Genomic DNA, 12813 nt, shown 5'->3' on the forward strand with positions numbered 1-12813 from the left:
TATAACCCAAAATGAGACTGCCAGGAAAAACAGACACACATAAAAAGTACATTTTATCAGAAGCCTTTGCTGCACAAGGCCAGCAGGGTACAAGGTACTGAGTGTTCGGCTTCCCAGGCCAAGAGCTACAGTAAGTCATGCCCGGCTCTGCTGTCACCCGACCAAGCGGCCTTAACCACCTGGTGGCAGAGCTTTCGTGTCATCCGAATGCCTGCCGGGTAGACGGCTCACATTCTTTATAGAGATGTGGAGTCATGCGGCAACAACAGCAAGTGCTCCTGCCTCTGAGCTGCAAGCCTCCAATGCGGAGAGGTCCCAGGCTCGGGGCCTCGCCGCAGCGCACGCACGCGCTGCCCTGCTGCTTGCATAACCTGCCATCGGGCCCCAGGGCTCTCCTTCCGGGCTTCGAAACAATGTCCACGCTCCGAAGCAGGCCCTGGTGCCCTGCGGTTCTCTGCCCCAAAGGTGTGTGGGATGGCTCAGCTGTCAGCACCTGCCCGTGAGATAAAGAAAAGTGCCATAGGCTGATCCTCTCAAGGCACCAGCACCAAGGAGGAGGCTGGTGACAGGTCCCAGATGGCCCCGCAGCACGCACCCCAGCACCCTACGCAGAGGGCGAGTGAGGACTGTTAGCTGAAGTGCAGGCTGGACAGGGGACCAGGGCTGCTCTGTGGGTGACAGGCGGGGCGGCTGTCCTTCAGGCAAGAGCTGTCGCAGTGGCTGTGAGGCCCCTCCTCTCCTCCCGTGACTCACCTGGAGCAAAGCGACAAAGTAGGTCAAGCGCCTTCTCGGCGCCCTCTCACCTCCAATCACTGTACCTACCGGTGCTGGCTCTTGCCTGGCTCTGCTTCCGAGCAGCCGTCCATTTGTTCCACAAAGCTCGGAGCACCTGCTCCATGCCAGGTGCTGTGCCAAGCAGTGGGCACCAGGCAGGGCTTTCTCAGTGCCTCGTGACGCCCTGCAGTGCACTGCCTGGGCCTCTGCTCCTGCCAGTCTCAGCCCCATCGTGTCCCCAGACTACCCTTTCCTGCACTCACCTCCTGTGACACTGCCCCTCAACCGTGGAAGCAGACTATTGCCCTATAGTTGGCATCACAGCAAACTAGCACGTTGTTCTCACAAAAGCATCGCCTCTGCCAAGCACGGGTTTCTTTCCAGAGTTTCTGCGTATTGCAAGGTGACGGCCTGAAAAAACCATGCCTTCCATGGGATGAAAAAGTAACTGATTGGGGAAACTGAGGCACAGGGGCACAAGGAGAAAGTAACACATTGCCTGAGCAGGATCTTTCCAGTTTCACAGGTAAGCAAGCTGTCTTTCCCAGCTGTTCGCTTTCAGTGAGCTGTGCCTGTTATGGTTATGGGAGTAAATTCCAGAGCTAGTCTACTGGGGTTCAAATCCCAAGAAAGGTACTTGATCTGCATTCCTTAGCTTTCTCGGAAGAAGAATTTTAGAAACGTCTAAGCACATTCACAGGGTAGTTCAGGGATTACCATACATGAATATGCATGAATTCTTTATAATACTGGCGCGCATACCAGGGCGCTGTAAATATTAGCTTTGATTTTTTCCGTGAAGCTGACTCCACTTTCTACTCCGCAGGCGGATTCTCACGGGAATTGCTGCATTCAGAAGAGAGTTTGTGATTCAGGCAGCAGTTCCGTCGTGGTCTGCACAACAGGAAGTAGCCAGTGGAGGAGGAGGTAGGGGCGGAAGACAGGTCAGGTGGCGGTTCCTGCGGCTTCACGACCTTGGGCCGCCTCGCTTAACCTCCCTGGATCCCAGAAGTGGAGGTGGGTCTGCACTGCCCGAATTCATGGCCGGTCAGATAACACGTCCAGACCCTGCTGTGTCTCTTCCACTGTCCCCTACACAACTTGATACTTTCCTTCGGGTGATCTTTAAATCAGCTTCATTGAAAGCCTCAGTGAACGCTGAGAGCCGCATACTCAGGGATTTGCTGTGCTGGGTGTAGATTTTTCTAATGCGTTTTAAAATAATACTAAATCATCTCGCATGCCATCAACGGTATGCACATGCTGTTTTAGGAAACGGGGAATTAAATATAGATCCGGCCAGCTCTGAAATCGGCTCAGTTGCAGTTATATAATTTTCATGTGGATATTTAACTTAGCATATGTTTCTTTATAATTTTTGGACTTCTTTGGGGAATACTGGCTTTTATTTCTTTAGGTACCTACCATACAGAAAAGTGTTTGTTAAATCACTTACTTCTAAATTGTAAATTTAGCACGTATACGTTCACACATATGTATGTATGTATGCATGCATCCATATGCATACGTGTCACCTACTGACTTCCGGTCCAGTAGCACAGTGCCCATTTCCCCAGAGCAGCGTGCATCCCTGTTTTCCTGGCACGCTGTTCTATGAATGAGGTGAAGTGCGTACAGTGCCAGGCCCAGGGTGGGCCACAGGAAGTGCTCCCTTTCCTGGCCTCCTTCCCTCTTCCGTGCCCCTTTGTTGGTGAGTAGCCGCTTTCCGTGTGAAAGCGAGTCCCTCCTAAGGCGCAGGAGGCCCAGAATAACCGCCGTCCATAGCACAAGCCTGCCAAGATTATATTCCAAAATCCTGAGCAACTACTCTAAGAAAGAAAAAAAAAATGTATTTCTAAATCTTATTCATGGGCTGGGGAGATAACTCAGCAGTCTGGGTGCCTGCCTCACAAGCGCAAGGCCCTAGGTTTAATCTCCAGCCCCAGAACCCCAGGCACCATGCTGGCTACCACCACCTGGCATGGTGGCATTCGCCTGTAATCCCAGTGCTGGGAAGCCCGAGACAAGAGGATCACTATGAGTCTGAGCTGCATAGTGAGAGCCTGTGCCAAATAAACAAATAAATAAATAATAAATACTATTGTTGAAAGAGGGCTTGTGAAATTGTGCAGTGACCTGCTAACTGTTCACTGGTAAAACATAAGATGCGCGAGGACCGTATCACAGCAGGAGTCTGGGCTCACACCCTGAGCACGTTCTCAATCAACCAACATAGACGCAGCACCTTTGTGCACGCCATCTGTGTCGGCAGGCTTGGGAGACGCGAACCTGAGTGAGATCGTCTGGCTGTGAAGAGACAAGAAGGCTGGGCTTTCTCCAAGAGAGAATACTGGCTAGTTCATCTTCACACCCCCTAGGCCTTCACAAAGCTGTCGCGTGTATAATAAGCAGACATTAAATATTCATTCCATGAATGAATGAATAGCACCAGCCCAGCCCTGAAGGATATTACTAGATGAACAGAGAGAAGTCATACAGGCAAATGAAGGGGTAATTAGCGATGAGCTTGCTGGGTGTGGTGGTGCACACCTGTAATACCTGCACACACTCAGGATGCTGAGGCAGGAGGATCGTCACAAGTTGAGGCCAGCCTAGGCTACACAGTCAATTCTTGGACCACCTGAACTACTTAGTGAGACCCTGTCTCAAAAAAACAAAAACAGAAACAAAGAAACAAAATAAGCAAAAAGCTAGGATTGGAGGTCCCATTCAACCCAGCTGTTCCCCTTCTGGGTATTTTTTAAGAAGGAATGAAAACTTCATACCACAGCAATCTATGTGCACCCACGTTTACAGCAGCACAATTTGTCATAGTTAACTCTTGGAAAGAACCCCAATGCCCATCAACTGAGGAATGATTAAAGAAGAGGTGGTATTTTTACTCAATGGAATATTATTCAGCCATAAAGAAGGATAAATTTGAGGTTTTTATTGGTAAATGGATGCAGCTAGAGACCATACTCTTTTTTTTTTTTTTTGAGGAGACCATATTCTTAAGTGAAATAAATCAGACTTGCATGTCCAAACATCATTCTCTGTAGTGTAAGAACCTGGAAGAGAAAATAAAATCTAAAGGATATAATAGGTACTGGGAAAACGGAATGAGCCTGTTCAAAAGGAAGGAATTACAGAGTTGAGGAGAACAAAAGACAGAATGGAGAAAAGAAATTTATCTATATATGTAAGCAAAATGGTTTGGACTATGGATTTCTGCTGGTCTATGGAAAGGAGCAATTAATGCCTAACTAGTTTTGTCTTCTTTTTTCAATTCTTTTTCCTTTTTCTCTCTTCTTAATTTCTTCCAATTTTGCATGCATATATCTGGTAATATGAACAAATAATTTGAAGACACTATGCAATACAACAGTTACTGTTGTTTAGTGGAATGTTTGTTTAGTGGAATTCTGTATCATTTGTAATTTTTTCTGTTTTAATACTATTTTGTACCTTCTTTTAAAACAAACAAAAACCAATGAGCTTAAGAGGTGACACAGGCTACTAAGAAGGCTAACATGTCCTCACTCAGCTCAAAGCACCAAACACAAAGCCCAGTCACACACGTACTGCCACGGTTCACAGCCACCCCACAGGGAGGCATACGAACTGTAGCCCTATCGTGACTTTGTTAAATGAAGGATGCAACAAGTGTGGCATCAGAGACAGACCCCATGGAGGCAATGTGTCCTGGACACTCTACTGTTTCCCACTGAGGAGCCCGACTTTAGAGAAAAGCAACCAGGTCACCATCATGTGACTGCTTTCTTCAGGCCCCTGACTTTACAGGTTCCTGAGAGTGGGCAGTGTAATATTTAATATAAACAAGTGGGGAGTGTTTCTCTTTCCAAGTGTTCTTCTGTTGTCCACAAGCAGAGAGACAGGCCACAAGAGCTCTGCTGCTAGAATCCTGGAGAGAGGCTGCAAAGCTGTAATTATTGATTTCAGAGGCTCAGAGGCAGGGGGACCCCTAGCAGGAAAGGGCCTCTGGCATGACTTGCTGGAGAAAGACACTGGGCCTCCTGCCTAGCTCTCTAGGTTTCTAAGCTGTCAGCACAAAAATAGAAGCATAGATCAATGTTCTGTATTATCCATTAGTTACCAAAAGTCTCTCCACAAATATACCTTTAGCTGGAAGACACCCTCTTCCATAGTTTGAAAGCATTTTTAGTTCATGAGCGGACCAGACATTTTTGTTGAGCACAGATGAGATCAGCCTCAAAACCCTAATTAATTGGAAAGAATAACATTTCCACTAAAATTCACTTTGAAAAATGACTCATGCTTCCAACCAACACAAATTCCAAACACCACAACGCAGTGTGGAGAGAAAAGTTAATTTCTACCAAAGCATACAATGCCATCCCCCATTCTGACCTCAGAGAAAAGCAGCCAAGGCACGGTCATGAGACTGGTTTCTTCAGGCCTCTCTGCCTTCACAGGTTACTGGGAGTGGGCAGGGCATATTGAATGTAAATAAACCCAAATCTTGTACATATGGATGAATAGGACTACGGAAATATTGCTTTAAATGAAATTACTGGCTCAAAGACATACAAATTTGATTTCTGTTAGGCACTGCCAAATGGTGACCCTTGACTTTTGGTAAAAATTACCCAAAGTAAAATATTTCTTCGTGCCAAAAACAGAAATGCTGAAGATAGCATTTTATTTGAAACTTTAATAGCTCAGGGAAGCAAGAACTATCCTTATTTATGAAAGTCCCTGTCTGTATCTTACCTACATAAAAATACATGCTAATATATTGTCATAAGCCTGTCCAAGATATGCTGTGACAATTTTACCAATGGAAAAACTTTCCAGAAGTTCTTTCCCCAATGGCACACATGCACTGCCGTGGGGTTAGCTCAGTAACAGGTTTGAGGTCCAGGTCAGTTAGTGCCACAGCCCTATCTTTTTGGTAACCAGAGCTCAGTTTGTGTCCCTGTCTGGCCCTCCCTCTTCCAAACCAAGTCAGTCATTTCTTCTCCCCCTGGGTCTCTCACAGAAGCAACTGGCCTGAAAGTGTCAGGTCACACTGATTAGTTGTTGAGGAGGGCAGGGCATGACAGAGCTTTGCTTTCATTTGTTATCACCTGTGGGGTGAGTTGGGAAACAAAGACCCACGTACCATTCGGCTGCCACTTCCCCAGTTGGCCCTTTCTATTTTAACAAAGTGGAGATCCAGAACATTCTGAAGCCTCCAGTGTTTACCAGTACTCTTTGCCACATTCCCAGACCTTCTTTCCTCTTTGCTCTTGTAACCTGAGACATGCTGTGGAGAGTTGGTGTTTGTTTTGTAATCAGCTGTGGCTATTCTCTTCTCTCTGTCTGAAACTGCAAACATATTACCTTCTTAGTAACCATTAAAAACCTGTGTCTGGTTGGACAGGTGATGACCAATTAGGTAACCATTCTGCTTACGTTTAGAATGCTTTGTAGATGCAAGAAGATAGCTTAAGACCTACTTCAAATATTTTTTCATTCTGTGAATCCATGAAGCAAATTATGCAATGAGTCATCAAGAAACTTCGCTTTTACATGTATCTCAAAAATCATTCTCTAAAAACTACAGACTGGGGCGGGGGGAAGATCTAGATTCTTCAGGGAAGCTGTAGCAATAACCCCTGCTGTACGTTTAAATTCCTTACCTCCACTAGTCCTACTCACAAAGAGCAATGGTCAAAAACAGATCTCCTATTTAAAAATTAAATGCAAAAATCAGGAAGCACAGCACGCTGTGTTGGCACTGTGTTGGGAGCTCCAAAACTCACATGCAGCAGTTCCCTGTCCGGGGGGTGAGTTAGGAAGTCAGTACCATTAATTTTGGTCCTGCCATATGAGGTCACCAGAAAGCTGGACTTGCAGACCTGGGAAAAAAAGAGTAAGGATGGACAACAGGTGGGAGCCACCAAACTGCCAGACCAGGCAAAACAAACCTTGAAAGAAAAGCCCCCGACCAAAGCCAGCAGTAAGGAGAGCTCCTCACTCTAGGTACTTACACTGTGGGCTTCTTTACTAAGTTCCATGTCCTTTGATTTAACATACCAGGCATGGTTTGTTTCATGTGCCAGAGATGCGCCTAGGGGTTGCACAAAGAGTCAGAAGTCTTTGACCTTGCCCCATGGTGGCACACATTGAGTGTTGTTGCATCAGCGACTCAGTGAATACATTCATGAATGAACAGAGCTTAAAGTTTAGGGAAGACTATATGGACTTCATTTTTATTACCTACGGGGGTGATATGTACCAAATATATGGTCCCAGGGCACAGGGAAGGTCCTTAGGCTTGCGGTAAAATTGAATGGATAATCGTCAGGTCAGTGAGTGAGGAAGAAGTGTTTAATGCGGGTAAGTGACAGACGCAGCAAGTGCAAAGGCCTAAAGCAGAGACCGGCTCCACCGACCCAGCCCAGCCCGCCAAGTGCTTTCGTGAATTAAGTTTTCTTTGAACACAGCCATGCTCATCTCTTTCTATTTTGTCTCTGGTGCCTTGGTGCTGCTGCACCACCCTAAGCAGATGCCTCGGGCATGGCCCAGAATGCCAGAACCACTTACCACCTGGCCCTCTGCTGAACACACCTGCTGGCCCCCATGTAGGGATACAAAAGACCTGGACAGTGACCAACCTGCAGAGAAGGCACTTGTGACCCACAGGGGTCTCGGCGAGGTGAGAGAGGAGACAGGGGAGAGAGCAAGAGCCAAGCTCCGAAGCCTTCTAGGCCATAGGAAGGCAGGTGGCCCATTCCTGCTGGACCTCCACAGCAGATGTGCATTTACCTTGGCATCGTGATAAGTGGGCGAGATGCAACGTCAGGACATCAACAGCTGGCCACAGCTCTCAAACCTTACTGATCCTACACTCCTGGATTCAGTAAACAGCGAAGGCCTGTGTCATTATGTACCTTGCTCTGTGCTTAGGAAGCAGAACATGCTACACAGACGCAATTAATCAATATCTGGTCAATAAGGCATTAAAGAATGAATAAAGGCAGTATTTTAGCAGCACCATCATTAAAAGGTTTCCAGAACAGGCTGCCCCTGCTACGGGACGAGGCTGAGATTTCCGTGGGTTTCCAGTTTCCATCGAGTAGGCACTGAGATCCATGCGTGAGAGGGTCAGTGGTGAAATTCCAGGCAGAGAGAATTTCTCCTTTGTCTCCAGTGACAACCAATATCCTCAAATACCAGTCTCTGGCCAGAACCTGCGCTTCTTCCGTTCCCTGTGACCGAACGGGAGAGAATGGGAGAAGAAGCAGCCCTGCTAATAGTGTCATCAAAGTCATCTCACCCGGCTCTGTGTGGCATCTTTTGCTGGGAGATCTTGAAGCATTTTTTTTTCTCTGCATAATTATTATTTCCAGATCTACTTCCACTCAAGAAGCTAAACCAGACAGAGCGGCTGTGACTTGCCCAGCATCACTGACCAAGCCAGAAAAGTGGTTTTAAAAAACGGAGAAGGATGTCAGAATGTGTGAAATGCAGTCTCCCTCCTAGCCTACAATGGGCTGGGCTCATGACTCAGAAAATAGCACCGCATTATTCAGGATCAGTGTCTCTCAAAAATGAGTCACCCCAGCAGAGATTCTGGGCAGATGCATCTGCATCAGACCCAGGTTTTCAGTTGTCACACATGGTCCCTGCCCCTTGGATTTCAACACTTGTTGCCAAAGCCCATCCCAGACAGGGTTTCTCTGAAAGTCCAGCCTATAGAAGTGGAGGGTCTGGCTTGGAGGTGTCAGTTCTTCCTGGCCACGTGTCCAACTGTCGCTACTTATAAAGTCTAGAATTTCATGTTTATTAGGACCCTATGACTAGAGTAGCTATAGCTTTGTGGGAGGTCTGGGCCAACCCTGGTATTTCCCCTTTTTTCCAACATAATTATTAAGAAATCCTTCCGTTACTCTAAAAACAAGCTTCAGTTTGGACCATAGTTAACTATGGGGTCATTCGAGTTCTGACAAGTCGGAAAGAATCATTCCTGAACCCAAAGGGCATCCTTTCCTCATGATTGGTCTGTCTCAGCCCCTGCTGCGTCACAGACCCAGGACTGGAACTGCCAACCGTGGCCTGGCTAAGGAGCTCCTCTGAGACATAATCCAGCCTCTGTACAAGTGCTCCTGTCACAGAGCTTGTACATCACTTATGTGACACTCAGTCACTAATTCTAAGAGAATATATTTTCTTCTTGCACCAAAAACTACCTTCCATTTCTTTCAAATAGCGATTTGAGTGCTGGTCCCAAGAAGCTGGAACCAGTCCTCCTATTCCTAAGAGAACTCCCAGTCCTCTGTTCTCCAGCCCAAGCCCACCACCAGTCCCGAACAGTCCTTAGGAGTGTGGATTGGGAATCAGACCTACCTGGATTCTGGTCGGGGCCCAACTGTTCCCTAGTGAGGTGAACTTTGGTAAACACTTGTCTAATTTTCATTTCCCCTTCTATAAGTTTTGAACAAATAGTAACTGCTTAAGCTAGGCATCGCTCATGAGGTAGCCAAGAGCCAATCATTTCTTACTGACTGAGGGGCTCCTTTCAACACTTGGATTTCCCAACTCTGTCAGAGCTGGATGCAATCATGAAACATTTCTAGACAGTGAGTTGTGAGTTTCTGAGGTAGCTTGTTAGAAGGTGAATATTCAGCCTACATTTCTCTTTATAATTTTTGTCATGTAACCCTGCCCTGCTTCCTATTTTATGTCTAAAATCCATTGGGAAGCTCAAGAGTAGGACAGCTTACTGAAAATATGAGTAAGAAAGCCATTAGCAAAGAGACCTGAGGTCCTGGGGCTGTGGAAGTGGGAGAGGAAGACACCTGCCCTGAAGGACTAACACCTGGTCTTCTTATTATATGAAAAATAAATAAATCCTTCATGTGGTTAAAATATTGAATTGGGTTTTTGCTATCTGTACTAAAACCAATCCTAAAATGAAATGTAGTAGAGCGTTGTCGTGAACGCAACACGAGCTCAGGATGGTGCCTTGCACAGAGCAAATGCGGAGTGGCCCGCTGCTCTCACTATCATGGTGAGGATGATAAAGATGAGCAGTCACTGCTGTGGGCCTTAAAGACCAGGGCAAGAGCTACACTAACCCTTCTGATCTCTAATAGCGCTGACGCACACACACACAAAAAATACCTGCAATCCCTCAAGCGCATGCGCAAGCGCGCGCGTGCGCGCACACACACACACACACACACACACACACACACACCCCAATCAGTTTCAGATGTTGGAACAATTACATCTCTGTTAGTGACTAGTGAAGCCAACTTTTTATTAAAGTGCAAGATCCCAGAAGCACAGAGAAATGAAATTCCACCTGGCTAGCAAGTCAGCAGCAAGCTCTTCCCCGCTGTGCAGGCATCTGGTTTCCTTTCCGGACAGGGAATCCATTCACGTTGAGTAGCGGATTTCCTGGAAGTAGCATCTGGTCTGAGTAACAGGCAAAGCACAGTACTTTAAGGATGTCATTATTTCATGAGAACCGAGTGTCTGCTGAGAAGCCGGAGCCGCGCCTACAGCCGGCTGACCACAGGAGCGCAGATTTAAGTGCAGTGCTGGGAAGTGTAATTAGCGCTGCACAGCCTAAGCGAGCAGCGGCCGGGATCAGACAGGAATGCCTTTGCATTCTTACCTAGAGTCCACAGGGCTCCCCTGGGTGAGCGTCCCACCTCCACCTGTCCCCTCTCTGACTTACAGACACAAATAACAGTGCAGCGAAAAACCAACCAACCTGGGGGTGGCAGAGTTAAATACCTGGGACTCGAATCTCAGGGAGTGATGTGGAGCCCAGCGATGCTGGGCCCACAGTTTTCCCTCTCTAAGCAGCAGTTTTCTCATCTGTATGGTGGAGATGAAACGGACATCTCCTGAGTTTGGGGGGGACCAAAGGAGACAGTGTGAGTGTGTATGTGTGACAGTATCTGCCAAGGAATTAGAACACTGGTTTCCCTTCTTTCCCTATCAGCAGCGTGGCCCTGGCAGGCTTGTGCCCAGGTCTAAGGAGTGAACCTAGCTCAGGTCACTGCCACCAGCTGTAGCTCGCCACCTTTTCTCCTGTATGTCACCATCTAAGTTTTTGGCCCATACTTGGAAAGCCAAAGCCTTCCCCGAAGCTGAGGTCATGAGGCAGAAAAAGGCAACAACTCTGCTTCCTGAGAGCGGGTTCGGTTGGCAGTGGCGCCAAGCTCCTCTCTGTGGCCTACTTATCTTTGGGTAAAGGAGTCCCCAGCAAACCCAGCGGGAGGGGACTGGCCCACCCACCGCAGGGGGGCAGGGAGCCGGACAACGACCTGGGAGCCGGAAGCTGCCCTGCGCCCCAGCCTCACGGAAGATGAAATACGACGACCACAAGATTCACACCTCAGCCCATGAAACACAATCTACTTCTTGCCCCGTCACCTGGCGGGGGTCCCTGGCAGCTGCTTCCTAAGCTACAGCGATGCGTGTCCAGCACTGCTCACTCCGAGTCACGGGAACGGCTGTTACCATTTTCCAACTTTGTGTCCTCTGGGTGTATCCAGGTGTGTGTAGCAAACAGGGTTTTGAGAATGGAGACAGTTTTGATAAAATGGTAAAATGGAGAGACTAATCTTTTTTAAAAACTGATCAAGTGTTCATCATCTTTGTTTTTGTTTTTTTGTTGTTGTTTTTTTGTTTTTGTTTTTGTTTTTCCAAAACATCATCTTTGTTGACAACTCTTATTTTTAGTTTAGCTGTTGATTACATCTGCCTGCTTTTTTTTCTTTTTCTCTTTTTTTTTTTTTTCTTGCCTTCCTATCTCGGCCAGAAACCAACATATGAAGAGTTAGCATTTAACTTCTGCCCAGCAGTAACAGTGAAAGCAGGATGTGTCTCAATTTTTTTGAATCACATTCCGCGATCCTCAACGAGTTTCAGGTAGCTTCTGTACGTTTACCACAAGCATTTTACAAATACCTTACAAAGTGACAGAAGCTGGGAAATTACAAATTAAACTCGGTATGGTTGGGTTTGGGAGGATCACATAACTACAGAGAACAAAATTTACATTTACAGTGTGTCTTTTATGCTTCAAATTTTTTCACCATGGCAAACCAATATATGTTTTGGTTGAGACTTACAAAAAAAAAAAAAAAAAAACCCTACATGATTTAATCCAACAATGCACAGACTGGATTTTAATGTAAACCTCACATCACCCTGAAAAAGATGACCTGGCATACCTTTCCTTTTTATTATTGCTGTTTATTTTCTTTGCTTTGAGGCAAGGCTTTGCGATGATACGTGCCTCACACTCCTACACTCAAGCCATCCTTCTGCCTCCCGGCCAAGAAGCTGGTGCTGTACTACTCTATGCCCCTGTGCCCAGCTAATCCTACTCTTCTTAAAGAAAACTATACCAGCTAATATCAAAGTTCAGGTTAGAACATTGGAATGCATATTAATTAGGGCTATGATGCTATTGAGAACTTGAGCTCATATTAGTTGGGGTTGTGATTCTATTAAGAATTGAAAGCCACAGTGGTGATGCACGCCGGTAATAACAACGTTTTGGAGGCTGACTCAGGAAGATCATCGTGAGTTCAAGGCCAGCCTGGGCTACGTTAAAAGAAAAGAAGAAGAATTTGAGCTTCCTGGATGTGGTGGTAACCCTAGCACTTGGAGGCTGAGGTAGGGGGATTGTCATGAATTCAAGACCAGCCTGAACTACATAACAAGACCCTGTTCAAAAAAGAAAGGAACTTGAGGGTCAGCCAAATAGCTTAGCAGATTAAAGTACCTGCAAGTAGGTTCAGGGGCCAGGGCTTTGATCCTTCTGCCTACCGTGCCGGCCCCACCCCTGGGGTGCGCTGAGATGGCAATTGAGACTGGGCACGGTGGCACACACCTGTAATCCCAGCTCTTGGGAGGCTGTAAACAGGCAGATCACTATGAGTCCAATCTAGTAGTGAGATCCTGAGCACCCTGTAGACCCTTCCCTAAAATACAAAAAAGAAGCAAGCAAGCAAGCAAGCAAGAAGAAAGAAAGAAAGAAAGAAA

General features: G+C 46.7%; 1 long non-coding RNA gene across 4 annotated transcripts in view; it reads left to right on the forward strand.

Annotated features, from left to right (window-relative positions):
• The first annotated feature begins 241 nt into the window (after positions 1-241).
• LOC111817068 overlaps positions 242-12813 on the forward strand; it is a 31262-nt gene continuing 18690 nt past the window's right edge. Inside the window, exons 1-3 of one of the 4 annotated variants that reach the window (XR_002821337.1) lie at positions 242-771; positions 1159-1300; positions 1601-2661. This is a non-coding gene — a long non-coding RNA (uncharacterized LOC111817068). Of the gene's footprint in view, positions 1301-1600; positions 2662-10759; positions 11395-12813 lie in introns of those variants that run through there. The other 3 variants (XR_002821334.1, XR_002821335.1, XR_002821336.1) reach the window with 3 other exon arrangements.

This window comes from Octodon degus, unplaced genomic scaffold, assembly GCF_000260255.1.
Source record: "Octodon degus isolate 3935 unplaced genomic scaffold, OctDeg1.0 scaffold00004, whole genome shotgun sequence".
NCBI lineage: Eukaryota > Metazoa > Chordata > Mammalia > Rodentia > Octodontidae > Octodon > Octodon degus.